This window comes from Rhinatrema bivittatum, chromosome 2 (assembly GCF_901001135.1).
Source record: "Rhinatrema bivittatum chromosome 2, aRhiBiv1.1, whole genome shotgun sequence".
Taxonomy (NCBI): Eukaryota; Metazoa; Chordata; class Amphibia; order Gymnophiona; family Rhinatrematidae; genus Rhinatrema; species Rhinatrema bivittatum.
This window is the reverse complement of record NC_042616.1, coordinates 215,295,159-215,308,694: the sequence shown is the minus strand read 5'-3', so window position 1 is coordinate 215,308,694 and position 13,536 is coordinate 215,295,159. Positions and strand designations below refer to the sequence as shown.

The following is a 13,536-nucleotide window of genomic DNA, read 5'->3' as shown; positions in this document are numbered from 1 at the left end:
AGCATATCTCCATCTGCTGGCTGGTGGACATAACCTATACTGGTCTGACTGAATGACAAGGAAAGGCAATAAGACAAGCCCACACATCAAATCCATGCAGGCTTTGTTCCAGAATAGTGGGAGGTCCCCTCCAGTCACATGAAAGGGATTTAAAGTTTGATTTGTCTGCTGGCCCTTCTCCTGGGACAAGATTCCAGTGGTGTTAGAGATTATATAAAGAGACCAGCATTTTGAACCACAATTAAGGCAAGAGATTTTTTTTGTAACAAAAAAAAAAGTTCTTTATTGTCAGATTTACAAAAACCCTTACAGAATGTCTGAAAAGCTATACAGAGGCAAGCTAGCCCAAGGACAGACTATTTACAAAAAGCAGCAATTCTGCCATTACAGGCATAGTTTAAAACTATAAAAAAGTGCATCGATAGGATTTTACCCTCATGGTACTATACTTGTAAAGAAGCAGCAAGGTCCTTAATTAGCTGTGCCTTCAGCTCAGGAGCTGTACTGATAGTCATTAGTTTCTTGCTGGCATATTTGTTCTTCACAGCCTGAAATATGAAGGAACATATTTTAGCATTTAGACCATAACATTATGCAATGCACTGGTGCTTGAAAACACAAACCTGCACACAATTACTCCAGCTAATTCAGAGTGGTATTTAACTTGCTGCTCTTTTGAGAATGGTAGCTCAGCATTGAAGTCAATGAACTTGTGTTGGTGTATGGAACAGTAGCCAGTTTATGCTGCCTCATACTAGTTTCAGTAGAAAGGCTAAAGTACAATTGCTCCAATGAGTAGGAAAATAGGGATGTCATTTTAGACATGAAGTAGTGTTACATTACCTTTCCTATTTTGTTTTCAAACACTTTTTTTTATTTTTTAAATAAAGAGCCACCACTAAAACCACCCCACCAGGTCTGTCCTTCCTGGCCACCAAACCTACTTAAAAATGCAAAGCTCCCTCTGACCTCCCCCTCCCAGTTCCCACCCCAGGGGCAGGAGCAATCCCATGTCAATCATGCCCTGCAGCTCTGGATTTTCAAGATGGCTGCCAGTCAACCAGGTTTTCCTGTACAACATAATGCCTTGAGTTCACCCAAGTTGGATTTTCAATATGGCTACCAGTGTGTGGAGAAGGAGCAAATGGGTATTGTTCACCTGGGATAACAGAGGGATCACTCACTTTTTGAAATAAGAAATTGAAAGCTTCACTCCTACAGGAAAGTTACTGCTTATGAGGTATCACCCTATTAAGTTGAACATAAATGGCAGATGTTCACACCTCATGTGACTCCTGGAGTTTTCCCATTCTAAGGAGTTGTGCCCCATTTCACATGCTTTAGAACTAAAACCTTAAGTCTGTGCTTTTTCTGTTGCAAAAGCAGTGCAGTTAAAGTTCATATTAATCTCTCAAGTGATATGCAGAAACTCAGACAGCATGGCTACTGCTAGCTAGGGATGGGCATTTGTTTAAAACACATGGTCAATCCGCAACAAGTGTGCAATTTGTTTGTCCCAAAAAATAAGTTAAAGTACAGATGAGATGTCGTTTCCCATTGAAAAACATTGGCAAGATAAGAGCCCGAGTCTGGGAAGCTCATGTGGGAGTTTCCATAGCAACCAGCCCCATCATCTATGACATTTAAAGTCATAGAAAAAAGAAAACAGGATTTATCAAGGAAACCAGACTGACAAAAATGTTTGCTACATTCCCTTCTTTTATGTCAACGAATCACTGCTGTTTATTCTTATAGTATTCCCAGGCAATTACAGCTTGTATTTGACTTCTGTTTCAGTGCTTTTGTTCAACATTAGGTACATTTAGTCTTTTCTAATCCATTTAGCTACTGTCACTTTGAAAAGACTAACCTCTCTCTAGATCAGTAAGAGTGAGCTAATTGGCATGTTTTTCATTTTTTCTTTTCATCCCCTTCTCCCCTGTGGGGGGGGGGGGGGGGGAAGGCAGGCTGCTGTGTTTGGAGTGATTATTGAATTTTAAACCTGTTATGTGAACCAGTGTAGCACCAGTGCTACTAGCTAAACCACAGTACCAAAATTTTAACTGTCTACATGTAGAAGAGTCAGTGCCTCCACACAGAACAGTGTGCCAGCCACTTTATGGATTTGTTACTAGTGTAGAATTCTGTACTCACATTATACCATTCTTTGCTTTTTCTCAATGTGTGCATACATGTGATACATGTAGGCAGCAGAGCAAAATACTAAAATTCTAACTATAGTGTATTCTGTATGTTCAATGTTGCACAGAGGGATCACTGTAGTTGCACTAGTGTGACATCCAGTTTACTTAAAGAAATGAAAGATTAAATCCCTTTGTCAGGCAGAGACACTAGAGGACATAGGAAGCCCGCAGTTGTTAGCAAGTCAGTGGATCCCCAACCAAGAGGATTTTTTCAACTCCAAAATATCAGGAGAGGCAGGCAGGCATGTCAAAGCTGCAAAAAAAATTGAAGTTTGGGGAGGATATGCCAGTCTCAGTGCCAGACAGATCTTGTTATGTCAAAGGAGATAGAAAGGGAATGCACAAGTAGCAGCAGCCCCAGCGTACAACTACCAATGCCTTTAGAAGCAGAAGTACAAGTGTTAAAACCTAAAGCATTAGCAGGGCAGTCAGTGCAGAGGCCATAAAAGCAGTTTTGTCATCCACTTCTTCTGAATCAGAGCTTGAAGAGTCTCCCTTCAAATATCCTGAAGCAGAGATGGGATAGGCATCAGATGAAGACCCAGTATTATGAGGTTTAGTCAGTACTGTGCTAGCTTTTGCTTCACTGACAGAAGAATGTGCAAGTCCTCTGCCCAAGTTCTTCAGGCTCCATCCGTCTCCACCATTTTAGTGCCAGCAACAGCATCCACCCCCAAGGATGCAGACAGAGGCAAGGGATCACAAGAAGGGTGATCTGTAGCCAATGCCTTTGTGCATTGTAACTATTGCACAAATGACTTCTGCCAAGGGAAGCAACTGAGCCACATCCCCTTCAGTATGCACCTGGGGATGGTAGTGGCAGTAGTCAGGGGGCCCCTTCTGCAAGACAGAGAATACTAGTGTTAAAAAACAAAAGAGGACGAGTGTTCCTCAAGCTGCTTCCAAGACTTTGGCTCCTTCTACAAGTCAAGGGGTAGACTGGCATAGATAGTCCTCAGCCATACCTAGGCAGCAACAGCCCACAATGGAGGAAGTGGGGTGGTCAGTCACATGGTCACAGGAAAAGGGGTAGGCAGTATCTAAAGTGGTAACTAGGACTATTGGTGAGATGATCAGCTCCTGCAGGGCATGGAGAATGTGTGTCTCAGGCATTTGCTGCAGCTCTTAGCACCAAACTAAGAAGAGTGTCCTTCAGGACCCCTTTCATCAGGAAGGTCATGCCTAGTTTGTATAAGCATTGCCATCTGCAGGTGCTGCTGCTGAAGATGGAGTGCACATTTCACAAGTGAAACCTGGACATCCACAAATGCCTCACTCCTTCCTCTGATGTCACACTACAGAACGGGCAAAGCAACAGGAGGCAGGTGGGCTTTGGTGCACGCGCCTCTGGTTCAGAAGCTATTAGAAATGCTGGAGAGTTGGCAATTGGATCAGAGAAACAGAAGTCTTATGTAGAGTTCTTTGTCACTGACAATGGGTCTAATATGGGAAAGACAGTATCTGACAGGGGATATCAGGGTGTACTACATTTTGCTCATACCCTGCACCTAGCAATGAAGGAGGCCCTGGGGCTGGGGTCCAGGGACCTACAGCATGTTTAGTTGCATGGCTTACTAGAGAAGTGTAGCAAAATAGCTGGACACTTCCACTGAAGTGTGAAGGCAGGGGACCTTCTCTATGAAAAGCAGGAGGAATTGAGAGCACTTGCCAGAATTCAACCTACACAATGTGGCAGAGTCTAGTGGAGCGTGCAGGCTCCCCTAGGGCATCACGATTAGTCAGACATGAGAGCTTGTGAAAATCCTGAAGCTCTTTAAGAATGCCACAGAGGAGCTGGGAGGCACAGATGTCATGTCTATAGTAAATATCCTGTTAGAAAAGGTAGTGGGCTTTCTACAAGAGGGAATGAGGTGTGAGGTTTGGTGTCTTTGTAAAAGCAGGTGAGACTAGGACTAACCACAGACCCCATAAGCATGCTTGCGACATTGTGAGCCACCTGTGAAAGAGAGACTCACTTCAGGCCAACAATGACATATAAAGAGTATACTGACAGAGAAAATTTAAGCTAGAGCACCGGTTGGGCATAGGAGAGATGTAGCACAGGAGGAAACATCATTGACCAGGTCAGCCAGTAGAACAAGTCACAGCAGCACCCTGTCGTTACCACCTAGCACTCCCTCCAACACATTAAAAACAGACAATCCACACTTCTGTCCACTGCAATTGCAAAAGCAGCTGGGAAGACAAACATGTCCGATACCAGCAAAGGAAACAAGCTCAAATCTCAGTAACATGCTATGTTGCAGAGACCATCAAGGACATGGACACAGATGTGCTGTCATATTGGTCCCACAAGTCCAGCATATAGCAACAGTGACTCAGCGCTCTCAAGCCCACCAACCGTGAAAGTGTTTTCTATGACAGGAGATAAGCCCACATTGCTCCAGGCTGTCACCACACCTGATTGAGATGCTAGTGTTCCTTAAAATTAGTCTGCCTTTGCTTGGCTTTTCAGATTTGCCATGAGTGAAAAGATGAATGAATGTACTTGAAGGGCCTGTAGCTGGCTGCTCTGCCTCAAAGGGGCCTATATTCAGCAGCCAATAGCTAACTGCAACTGAATGCTGTGATCACCACCAGTTGAGCCACACTCCTTTCTCCTGCCATGTCTCCAAAAGAGACAGTACAGGGGCCAACATGCACTAACAATCTGCCTGCTTTGCACTGTTAGGAGGTAGCAGGATTGGTCAGACCCCCACTTATCCCCATTCAGAAAACTGGGGCTTGTCACACCCTGCTGCCTCCAGAGACATCAATACCACTGGGGCTTTACTCTTCCTGCTTCCTTCTATGTCCCCCAACAATACTGGGACCTGACACTATAGGGGTCTAGCTGCATAACCTGTAACAGTTTTTCACTAGCATACCCCAACATCAACAGCACAGGGGTCTGGCAGCACATTCAGCAGCAGCCTTACACTACCATAAGAACATAAGAAAATGCCATACTGGGTCAGACCAAGGGTCCATCAAGCCCAGCATCCTGTTTCCAACAGTGGCCAATCCAGGCCAGATGAACCTGGCAAGTACCCAAAAACTAAGTCTATTCCATGTTACCCTTGCTAATGGTAGTGGCTATTCTCTAAGTGAACTTAATAGCAGGTAATGGACTTCTCCTCCAAGAACTTATCCAATCCTTTTTTAAACACAGCTATACTAACTGCACTAACCACATCTTCTGGCAACAGATTCTAGAGTTTAATTGTGCATTGAGTGAAAAAGAACTTTCTCTGATTAGTTTTAAATGTGCCCCCTAGTCTATTATATGAAAGAGTAAATAACCGATTCACATCTACCCGTTCTAGACCTCTCATGATTTTAAACACCTCTATCATATCCCCCCCTCAGCCGACTCTTCTCCAAGCTGAAAAGTCCTAACCTCTAGTCTTTCCTCATAGGGGAGCTGTTTCAATCCCCTTATTTTGGTCACCCTTCTCTGTATCTTTTCCATCGCAATTATATCTGAGATGAGGCGACCAGAATTGTACACAGTATTCAAGGTGCGGGCTCACCATGGAGCGATAGAGGCATTATGACATTTTCCGTTTTATTCACCATTCCCTAATTCCAACATTGTTTGCTTTGACTGCTGCAGCACAATGAACTGATTTCAATGTGTTATCCACTATGACGTCTAGATCTTTCTTGGGTGGTAGCACCTAATATGGAATCTAACATCGTTTAACTATAGCATGGGTCATTTTTCCCTATATGCATCACCTTGCACTTATCCACATTAAATTTCATCTGCCATTTCAATGCCCAATTTTCCAGTCTCACAAGGTCTTCCTTCAATTTATCACAATCTGCTTGTGATTTAACTACTCTGAACAATTTTGTATCTGCAAATTTGATTACCTCACTCGTATTGCTTTCCAGATCATTTATAAAAATATTGAAAAGTAAGGGTCCCAATACAGATCTCTGAGGTACTCTACTGCCCACTCCCTTCCACTGAGAAAATTGTCCATTTAATCCTACTCTGTTTCCCGTCTTTTAGCCAGTTTGTAATCCATGAAAGGACACCACCTATCCCATGGCTTTTTACTTTTCCTGGAAGCCTCTCATGAGGAACTTTGTCAAATACCTTCTGAAAAACCTACATCTACAGGTTCACCTTTATCCACATGTTTATTAACTCTTTCAAAAAAGTGAAGCAGATTTGTGAGGCAAGACTTGCCTTGGGTAAAGCCATGCTGACTGTTCCATTAAACCATGTCTTTCTATAGGTTCTGTGATTTTGATGTTTAGAACACTTTCCATTATTTTGCCTATCACTGAAGTCAGGCTAACTGGTCTGTAGTTTCCCAGATCGCCTCTGGAGCCCTTTTTAAATATCGGGATTACATTAGCTATCCTCCAATCTTCAGGTACAATGGATGAATTTAATGATAGGTTACAAATTTTTACTAATAGGTCTGAAATTTCATTTTTTAGTTCCTTCAGAACCCTGGGGTGTATACCATCAGGTCCAGGTGATTTACTATTCAGTTTGTCAATCAGGCCTACCACATCTTCTAGGTTCACCAAGATTTGGTTCAGTCCATCTGAATCATTACCAATGAAAACCTTCTCCAGAATGGGTACCTCCACAACATCCTCTTCAGTAAACACTGAAGCAAAGAAGTCATTTAATCTTTCCGTGATGGCCTTATCTTCTCTAATTGCCCCTTTAACCCATCGATCATCTAACGGTCCAACTGACTCCCTCACAGGCTCTCTGCTTCAGATATATTTAAAAACATTTTTACTGTGAGTTTTTGCCTCTATGGCCAACGTCTTTTCAAATTCTCTTAGCTTGTCTTATCTCTTACATTTAGCTTGCCAACATTTATGCATTATCCTATTTTCTTCTGTTGGATCCTTCCAATTTTTGAATTAAGATCTTTTGGCTAAAATAGCTTCTTTCACCTCCCCTTTTAACCATGCCTGTAATTGTTTTGCCTTCTTTCCACTTTTAATGTGTGGAATACATCTGGACTGTGCTTCTAGGAGGTTTGTTTGTTTTTTTTTTTTTAAACAAAATCCACGCCTATTGCATACTTTTTACCTTTGTAGCTGTTCCTTTGGTTTTTTTTTTTTCTTTCAATTTTATCAAAGTTTCCCTTTTGAAAGTTTAGCATGAGAGCCATGGATTTGCTTACTGTCCCCCTTCCAGTCATTAATTCAAATTCGATCATATGATCACTATTGCCAAGCAGCCCCACCACTTACCTCTCTCACCAAATCCTGTGCTCCACTGAGAATTAGATCTAAAATTGCTCCCTCTTTCGTCAGTTCCTGAACCAATTGCTCCATAAAGCTACCATTTATTCCATCCAGAACTCTGGCGTGTCCCGATGATACATTTACCCAGTCAATATTTGGGTAATTGAAGTCTCCCATTATTACCACACTACCAATTTGGTTAGCTTCCCTAATTTCTCTTAGCATTTCACTGTCCATCTCACCATCTTGACCAGGTGGATGGTAGTATACTCCTATCACTATAGTCTTCCCTGACACACAAATATTTCTACCCATAAAGGCTCAATTGTGCATTTAGTCTCATGCAGGATGTTTATCCTGTTGGACTCTGTCATCCTGGACATAAAGCGCCACACCGCCTCCCGGGTGCTCCTCTGTCATTGGATATAATTTGTACCCCGATATAGCACTGTCCCATTGGTTGTCCTCCTTCCACCATGTCTCCGACATGCTATACATTCTAATTCTCCCATCTTACTTTAGACTTCTGGCATTAGCATACAAACATTTCAAATTTGTTTGTTTGTATTTTCATTCTGCTTTTTAATTGATAGGGATAAGTTGGCACCGACTACCTTTATTACTGGAACCGTCAGGATGCCCTAATTCTAATGCATCATTTGTATCCTTTGAAGATACCTCTCTCTGAACCATGTGCTGCTGAGCGACTGTCTGCTTTCCCCTTTGTTCTAGTTTAAGATCTGCTCTCCTTTTTAGAGGTTAGCGCCAGCAGTCTAGTTCCACCCTGGTTAAGGTGGAGCCCATCCCTTCAGAAGAGACTCCTCCTTCCCCAAAAGTTCCCCCAGTTCCTAACAAAAACCTGTATATCCCTCTTCCTTGCACCATAGTCTGATCCACGCATTGAGACTCCGGAGCTCTGCCTGCCTCTGGGGACCTGCGGGTGGAACAGGGAGCATTTCAGAGAATGCTACCCTAGAAGTTCTGGATTTAAACTTTCTACCCAAGAGCCTAAATTTGGCTTCCAGAACCTCCCTCCCACATTTTCCTGTCGTTGGTGCCCACATGTACCACAACAGCCAGCTCCTCCCCAGCACTGTCTAAAATCTAGGTGACGCATGAGGTCTGCCACCTTCGCACCAGGTAGGCATGTTACCAGGCGATCCTCATGCCCACCAGCCACCCAGCTATCTACATTCCTAATAATCAAATCACCAACTATGATGGCCGACCTAACCCTTCCCTCCTGGGTAGTAGGCCTTGGGGAGATATCCTCAGTGCAAAAGGATAATGCAGCACCTGGAGAGCAGGTCCTTGCTACAGGATCATTTCCTGCTGCACCAGGTTGATGTTCTCCAATCATGAGACCTTCCTCCAAGGCAGCACCAGGGCTGCCAGTCTGAAGTTGGAACTTGGCTATGTCCCTGAAGGTCTCATCTGTATACCTTTGTCTGCCTCAGATCCTCCAGACATTGGACTCGTTCTGAGAGCCAGGAGCTCTTTGCATCCCATGCACAACTTCTCACCAGTGGGTAAAAAATCATACATGTGACTATGCAGAAGACTGGGAAGCCCCCCTCTTGCTGCTGGACTGCTGTTAGTCAGAGTGATTCACTGCTCTCTTGATTAACAAATGTTGGTACCTAATCAAACGAAATCACACTAAACACTTTTCCAAGGTGAGTAACAACTTGTTCAACCTTTTTACTTAGGTATTCACTGCTCCTAGCTTATTTCTAGCTTCTGGCTTACTTTGATTAATATACAAACACTAATTCTGTTTATTCGCTGCCTATTAAAAGCACAAACACACTAAATAGGGATGTGAATCATTTTTTGACGATTTAAAATATCGTCCGATATATTTTAAATCGTCAAAAATTGTTAGGGCCACGATACAATACCAATTCCCCCGATTTATCGTTAAAAAATCGTTAAATCGGGGGGAAGGGGGAGGGCAGGAAAACCGGCACACTAAAACCCCCCTAAACCCACCCCCGACCCTTTAAATTTAAATCCCCCACCCTCCCGAACCCCCCCAATGCTTTAAATTACCTGGGGATCCGGCGGTGGTCCAGAACGGCAGCGGTCCGGAACGGCCCCCCTTCAATAGAATCGTGTGTCTTCAGCCGGCGCCATTTTACCGCTGCTGAACGACCTCCTGCAGTCGATCTCCTGCCGGCGCCATTTTCCGTACGAAAACGATTCGCGGCAAAGAAATCGCTCCCGGACCCCGCTGGACTCCCAGGAACTTTTGGCCAGCTTGGGGGGCCTCCTGACCCCCACAAGACTTGCCAAAAGTCCAGCGGGGGTCCGGAACGACCTTCTGCGTCGAATCGTTTTTGTCTATGGCCGCTGCCATTTGCGGCGGCCATTTTGAAAAATGGCGCCGGCTGAAGGACAACACGATTCTATTGAGGGGGCCGTTCCGGACCGCCGCCGTTTTCTGGACCACCGCGGATCCCCCAGGTAATTTAAAGCATTTGGGGGGGGTTCGGGAGGGTGGGGGGGATTTAATTTAAGGGTCGGGGTGGGTTTTAGGGGGGTTTAGTGTGCCGGCTCACGATTTTAACGATTTTTCACGATAGTTTACAAACCCAAACGGCAACCAATACGATTCCCCTCCCCCTCCCAGCCGAAATCGATCGTTAAGACGATCGAGGACACAATTCACATCTCCTACTAAATAATATTCCCAAATAGTTAGCTTTGCCCCCAATACTTTTAAAAAAAAAAAAAAAAAAACAACAAAAAAACAGACAAATGTTCCAAGCAAAAACTTACTGATTCCTTTCAGCCACCAGCAAGGTGATCCTCTGCTCTCAGTGCTCCCCACTGAGTAGTGAACATGTATCAGAGTAAGTAAGTGATTCAATGTGCATGAGAAAGTGCATGCAGGAATGAACATTAACGTACATGTGTAAGAGAAAGGATTGTGTACCTGCCCCTTCCCACCAACACAATCTAGGGTAACTGGAAATCAAGACCCCAATTTCCACACCTGGCAAAGGTTAATCCTTATTAGTTTTACTTATTGGGTATTTGATGAGTCTTCTGTTTTAACATCATGAAAGGACCTGAACAGGTTAATGTAAATGTTATTTACTCACATAATAGGACTAGAGGCATTCCATGAAGTTAAGTAGCTCATTTAAAAACAAAAAAGAAAGCAAATTCTCACTCAGTGCATAGTTAAGCTTTGGAATTCATTGCCAGAGGAAGTGATTATGGCTGTTAGTATAACTGGATTTAAAAAAGGTTTAGATAAGTTCATAGAGAAAAAAAAATCCATAACTGCTAATAAGCAATAATAGATTAGATCTTTTTAACAGATGGGTACTTGCAAGGTACTTGTAATTTAGATTGGCCACTGTTGGAGGTAGGATGCTGGGCTTGGACCCCTGGTCTGACTTAGTATGGCCATAGCTTGTGTTCTTGGAATTTTTATTTAAATGTTTAATTTTTGATGCTCTATTCAGCTATTTTTGAAATATGTACTCTTTTTGTTACTATATAGGGGATTGCTTTTCTCTGGCTCCATCTGCTGGAAGGGAGACATAACCCAGCAGTCTGGACTGATCCTGGTACATACAGGGAACAGGGTCTGGCTTGTAATGGCCTCCAGCTCAGTTTTGCCTGCATGTTATTTATATACTTATGCTTCTATTCTGCATGTGTGAGGTATTCTGCTAATGCAAGCTTGGCCACCCAGTGTTTTGCAGGTCCATTGGCTGTGGCACTATCAAGTCTCTTGGAGAGAGAATGTTGCCAGGAAGAAGTGGGAATGGATAATGGAGGGAGGCTGGTGAGGGCTGTGGAAAGGCTGCCAGCAAGCAAGGACTTCACATCATTTGGTAGTACTAGGGCAAGGGGCACTCACTGAGTGAACACGAGCAGCAGAATAGTATGCGTGCACGCCTCTGAGGAAGAGAGAGTAGGAGTATGTGGGTGTGTTTGGGAGCAACGCTTTTGGGTATGTGAGGGTGGAGCTTTCCCATTCCCTCTTGTGATAAGCATAGTGGCTTTGTGGCTCTCAATGTGTGAAATGTTGGCCACCCCTGCCCTAGTCTAACCATAATCACTGTGACTGTCACTTCCAGCTGCAGTATCCCATGCTCCACCATATGCATTCATTCCTGATTTATTCTGCTTTGCTCCAACCAAAACCCCTGGGACCTGTCATCCTACAACCATATCCAAACAGTCTCAGCAAGGCTCATGGTTCTTAATTTCCAATAAACGTTGCAGGCCTTAGGAATGCTACATGGACCTAAAAAAATAAGTGCTGGGGGGTGTTACACGATGCATGCTCATGGTTCCACTCCTACCTTTCCAGTTTTTTTTTTTTTTTTTTTTAATTAACGGACAATTTTCTGCTGTGCCAAGCTATTCTTACCACATTACGGTGCTTACCTCACGCTACTGCTCTGTGCATGAATTGACAGACACCTTTCGGGGCATTATACAGATACCCTTCTCATTGCCTTGCTCTGCTCCTACCACCACTACCTTTCAAGGCAGGTCTTTGTACCCAAGGGTGTTTCTTTCCTATTATTCCAGCTGTGTTTTAGGTTCTTGCCAGGTATCCTTCCCCTACAGTACTGCACATTGTTATGGCCTAGCCATACATTACTTGGTAAACTTACTGAAACTAGTCCAGAATTTTTGATACTATTGTCTATTGTACTCACCTTCTTGCCAGCTATCCATTCTTTGCACACTTGAAGCATGCTCCATGAACTGTAAGCAATTTCAGTACCACTCAACTGTTCTGATGCACACCTTGGATACCTACCTGCATGGCTTACTGACACAAATATCCTACTGGACTGGAGGATCAGCCAAGTGCAGCCAGCCATACTTCAACAAGAAGAGGCATCCCCCTTTACGGTTGTATGCTCCAATGCAGGCATCTTCCATGCTACACCCCTCAACCTACACCTGTGGATCCTTGTGCTGCTCAGCCTTGCTGCCATATGCAGATTTTCTACCTTGGGGTTCTTCACTTTTCTGCCACACTCCAGCTCTTAATTTGAAGACTTCTTGCTAATCTAGGGTGCTGCTCTGCACCTTCTCCCATGCTTTGGGGGGGGGGGGGGGGGGGGGTGTGTGTGTGTCTTGATACTATTCTGATTCTTGGTCCATTTATCTCTACCGAGGGATTTTCTGCTTCATTCCCCTTCATGGTTCCTTAGGGTGCTAATGCCACTTGTTCCTCATCATACAACTATCATGACACTAGTGCTGGGCTGGCATCCTCAAACCTACACTGTTCTTCCTCTTCTAGAGCACAGAATAAGTACTTCAATAGTTTAATTTCATTCATTTTCCCAATTAAATCTAATATGGGATCCCAAACCAAGACTGTTTGCACATCCCCTACTGATAGCAGCTTTTCCTTTTTGATGGAGTCTCATTGAGGACTAAAGGAAAAGGGGGGGGGGGGGGGGGGGGGGGACGATACTTACAACATATTTTGTTGTGTTCTCATTGAGTTTAACTACATTTTTGGCCATGTGTTTCATGACAAGCATCAGACCATCCTCTGTATAGCCAGTATAGTACTTGCTGAGTCAAATCCTGAAATGAAATTGCAGGTTGTCAAATACAGATATATATCACTCATAGCTAAAATTAGTCCTCTGTAGAATGCCATCAAGCTTTGATCAAGCTTATGCCATTTGGATTCCCAGTAGCATTTTCCCTGAGAAAGCCAGTCAATTTATACATTGAGATTTAATTCGTGTTCTAAAGATTTATACAATGGTCAAAACCAGTTACTCTGGCTCAGACTACATTAGCAGACAAGCATTCCCATATAAAAAACAGGAAGAACCACCTAGTTAGAGATCTGAGAGGAGAAAGCTGTAACTGTAGAAAAGTTAGTCACATCAAAATGCAACCAGTTTTTAGACAATGGGTGGTACATACATTAGCTAGATGCAAGCTTAAGATGGCTCCCAGCCATACCAAACCAGGCAAAACTCACCCATGTGCCCTTGCCCCAGAATCTTTTGAGATAAACACAAGGCAGCAGCTGCTATTTCTGAAGGAAGAGAAAATGAACCATGTCATAGTCCACAAGGGTCCAGCTCCATCAGGTATT

At 43.6% G+C, this 13,536-nt stretch overlaps 1 long non-coding RNA gene across 1 annotated transcript; it reads right to left on the bottom strand.

Moving 5' to 3' along the window:
* Positions 1-287: 287 nt before the first annotated feature.
* On the bottom strand, positions 288-13,438 carry LOC115084358. Its single transcript, XR_003854529.1, has 3 exons — positions 13,420-13,438; positions 12,899-13,010; positions 288-548 (listed from the first exon to the last, which is right to left on the bottom strand). It is a non-coding gene; the product is annotated as an uncharacterized LOC115084358 (long non-coding RNA).
* Positions 13,439-13,536: the final 98 nt, after the last annotated feature.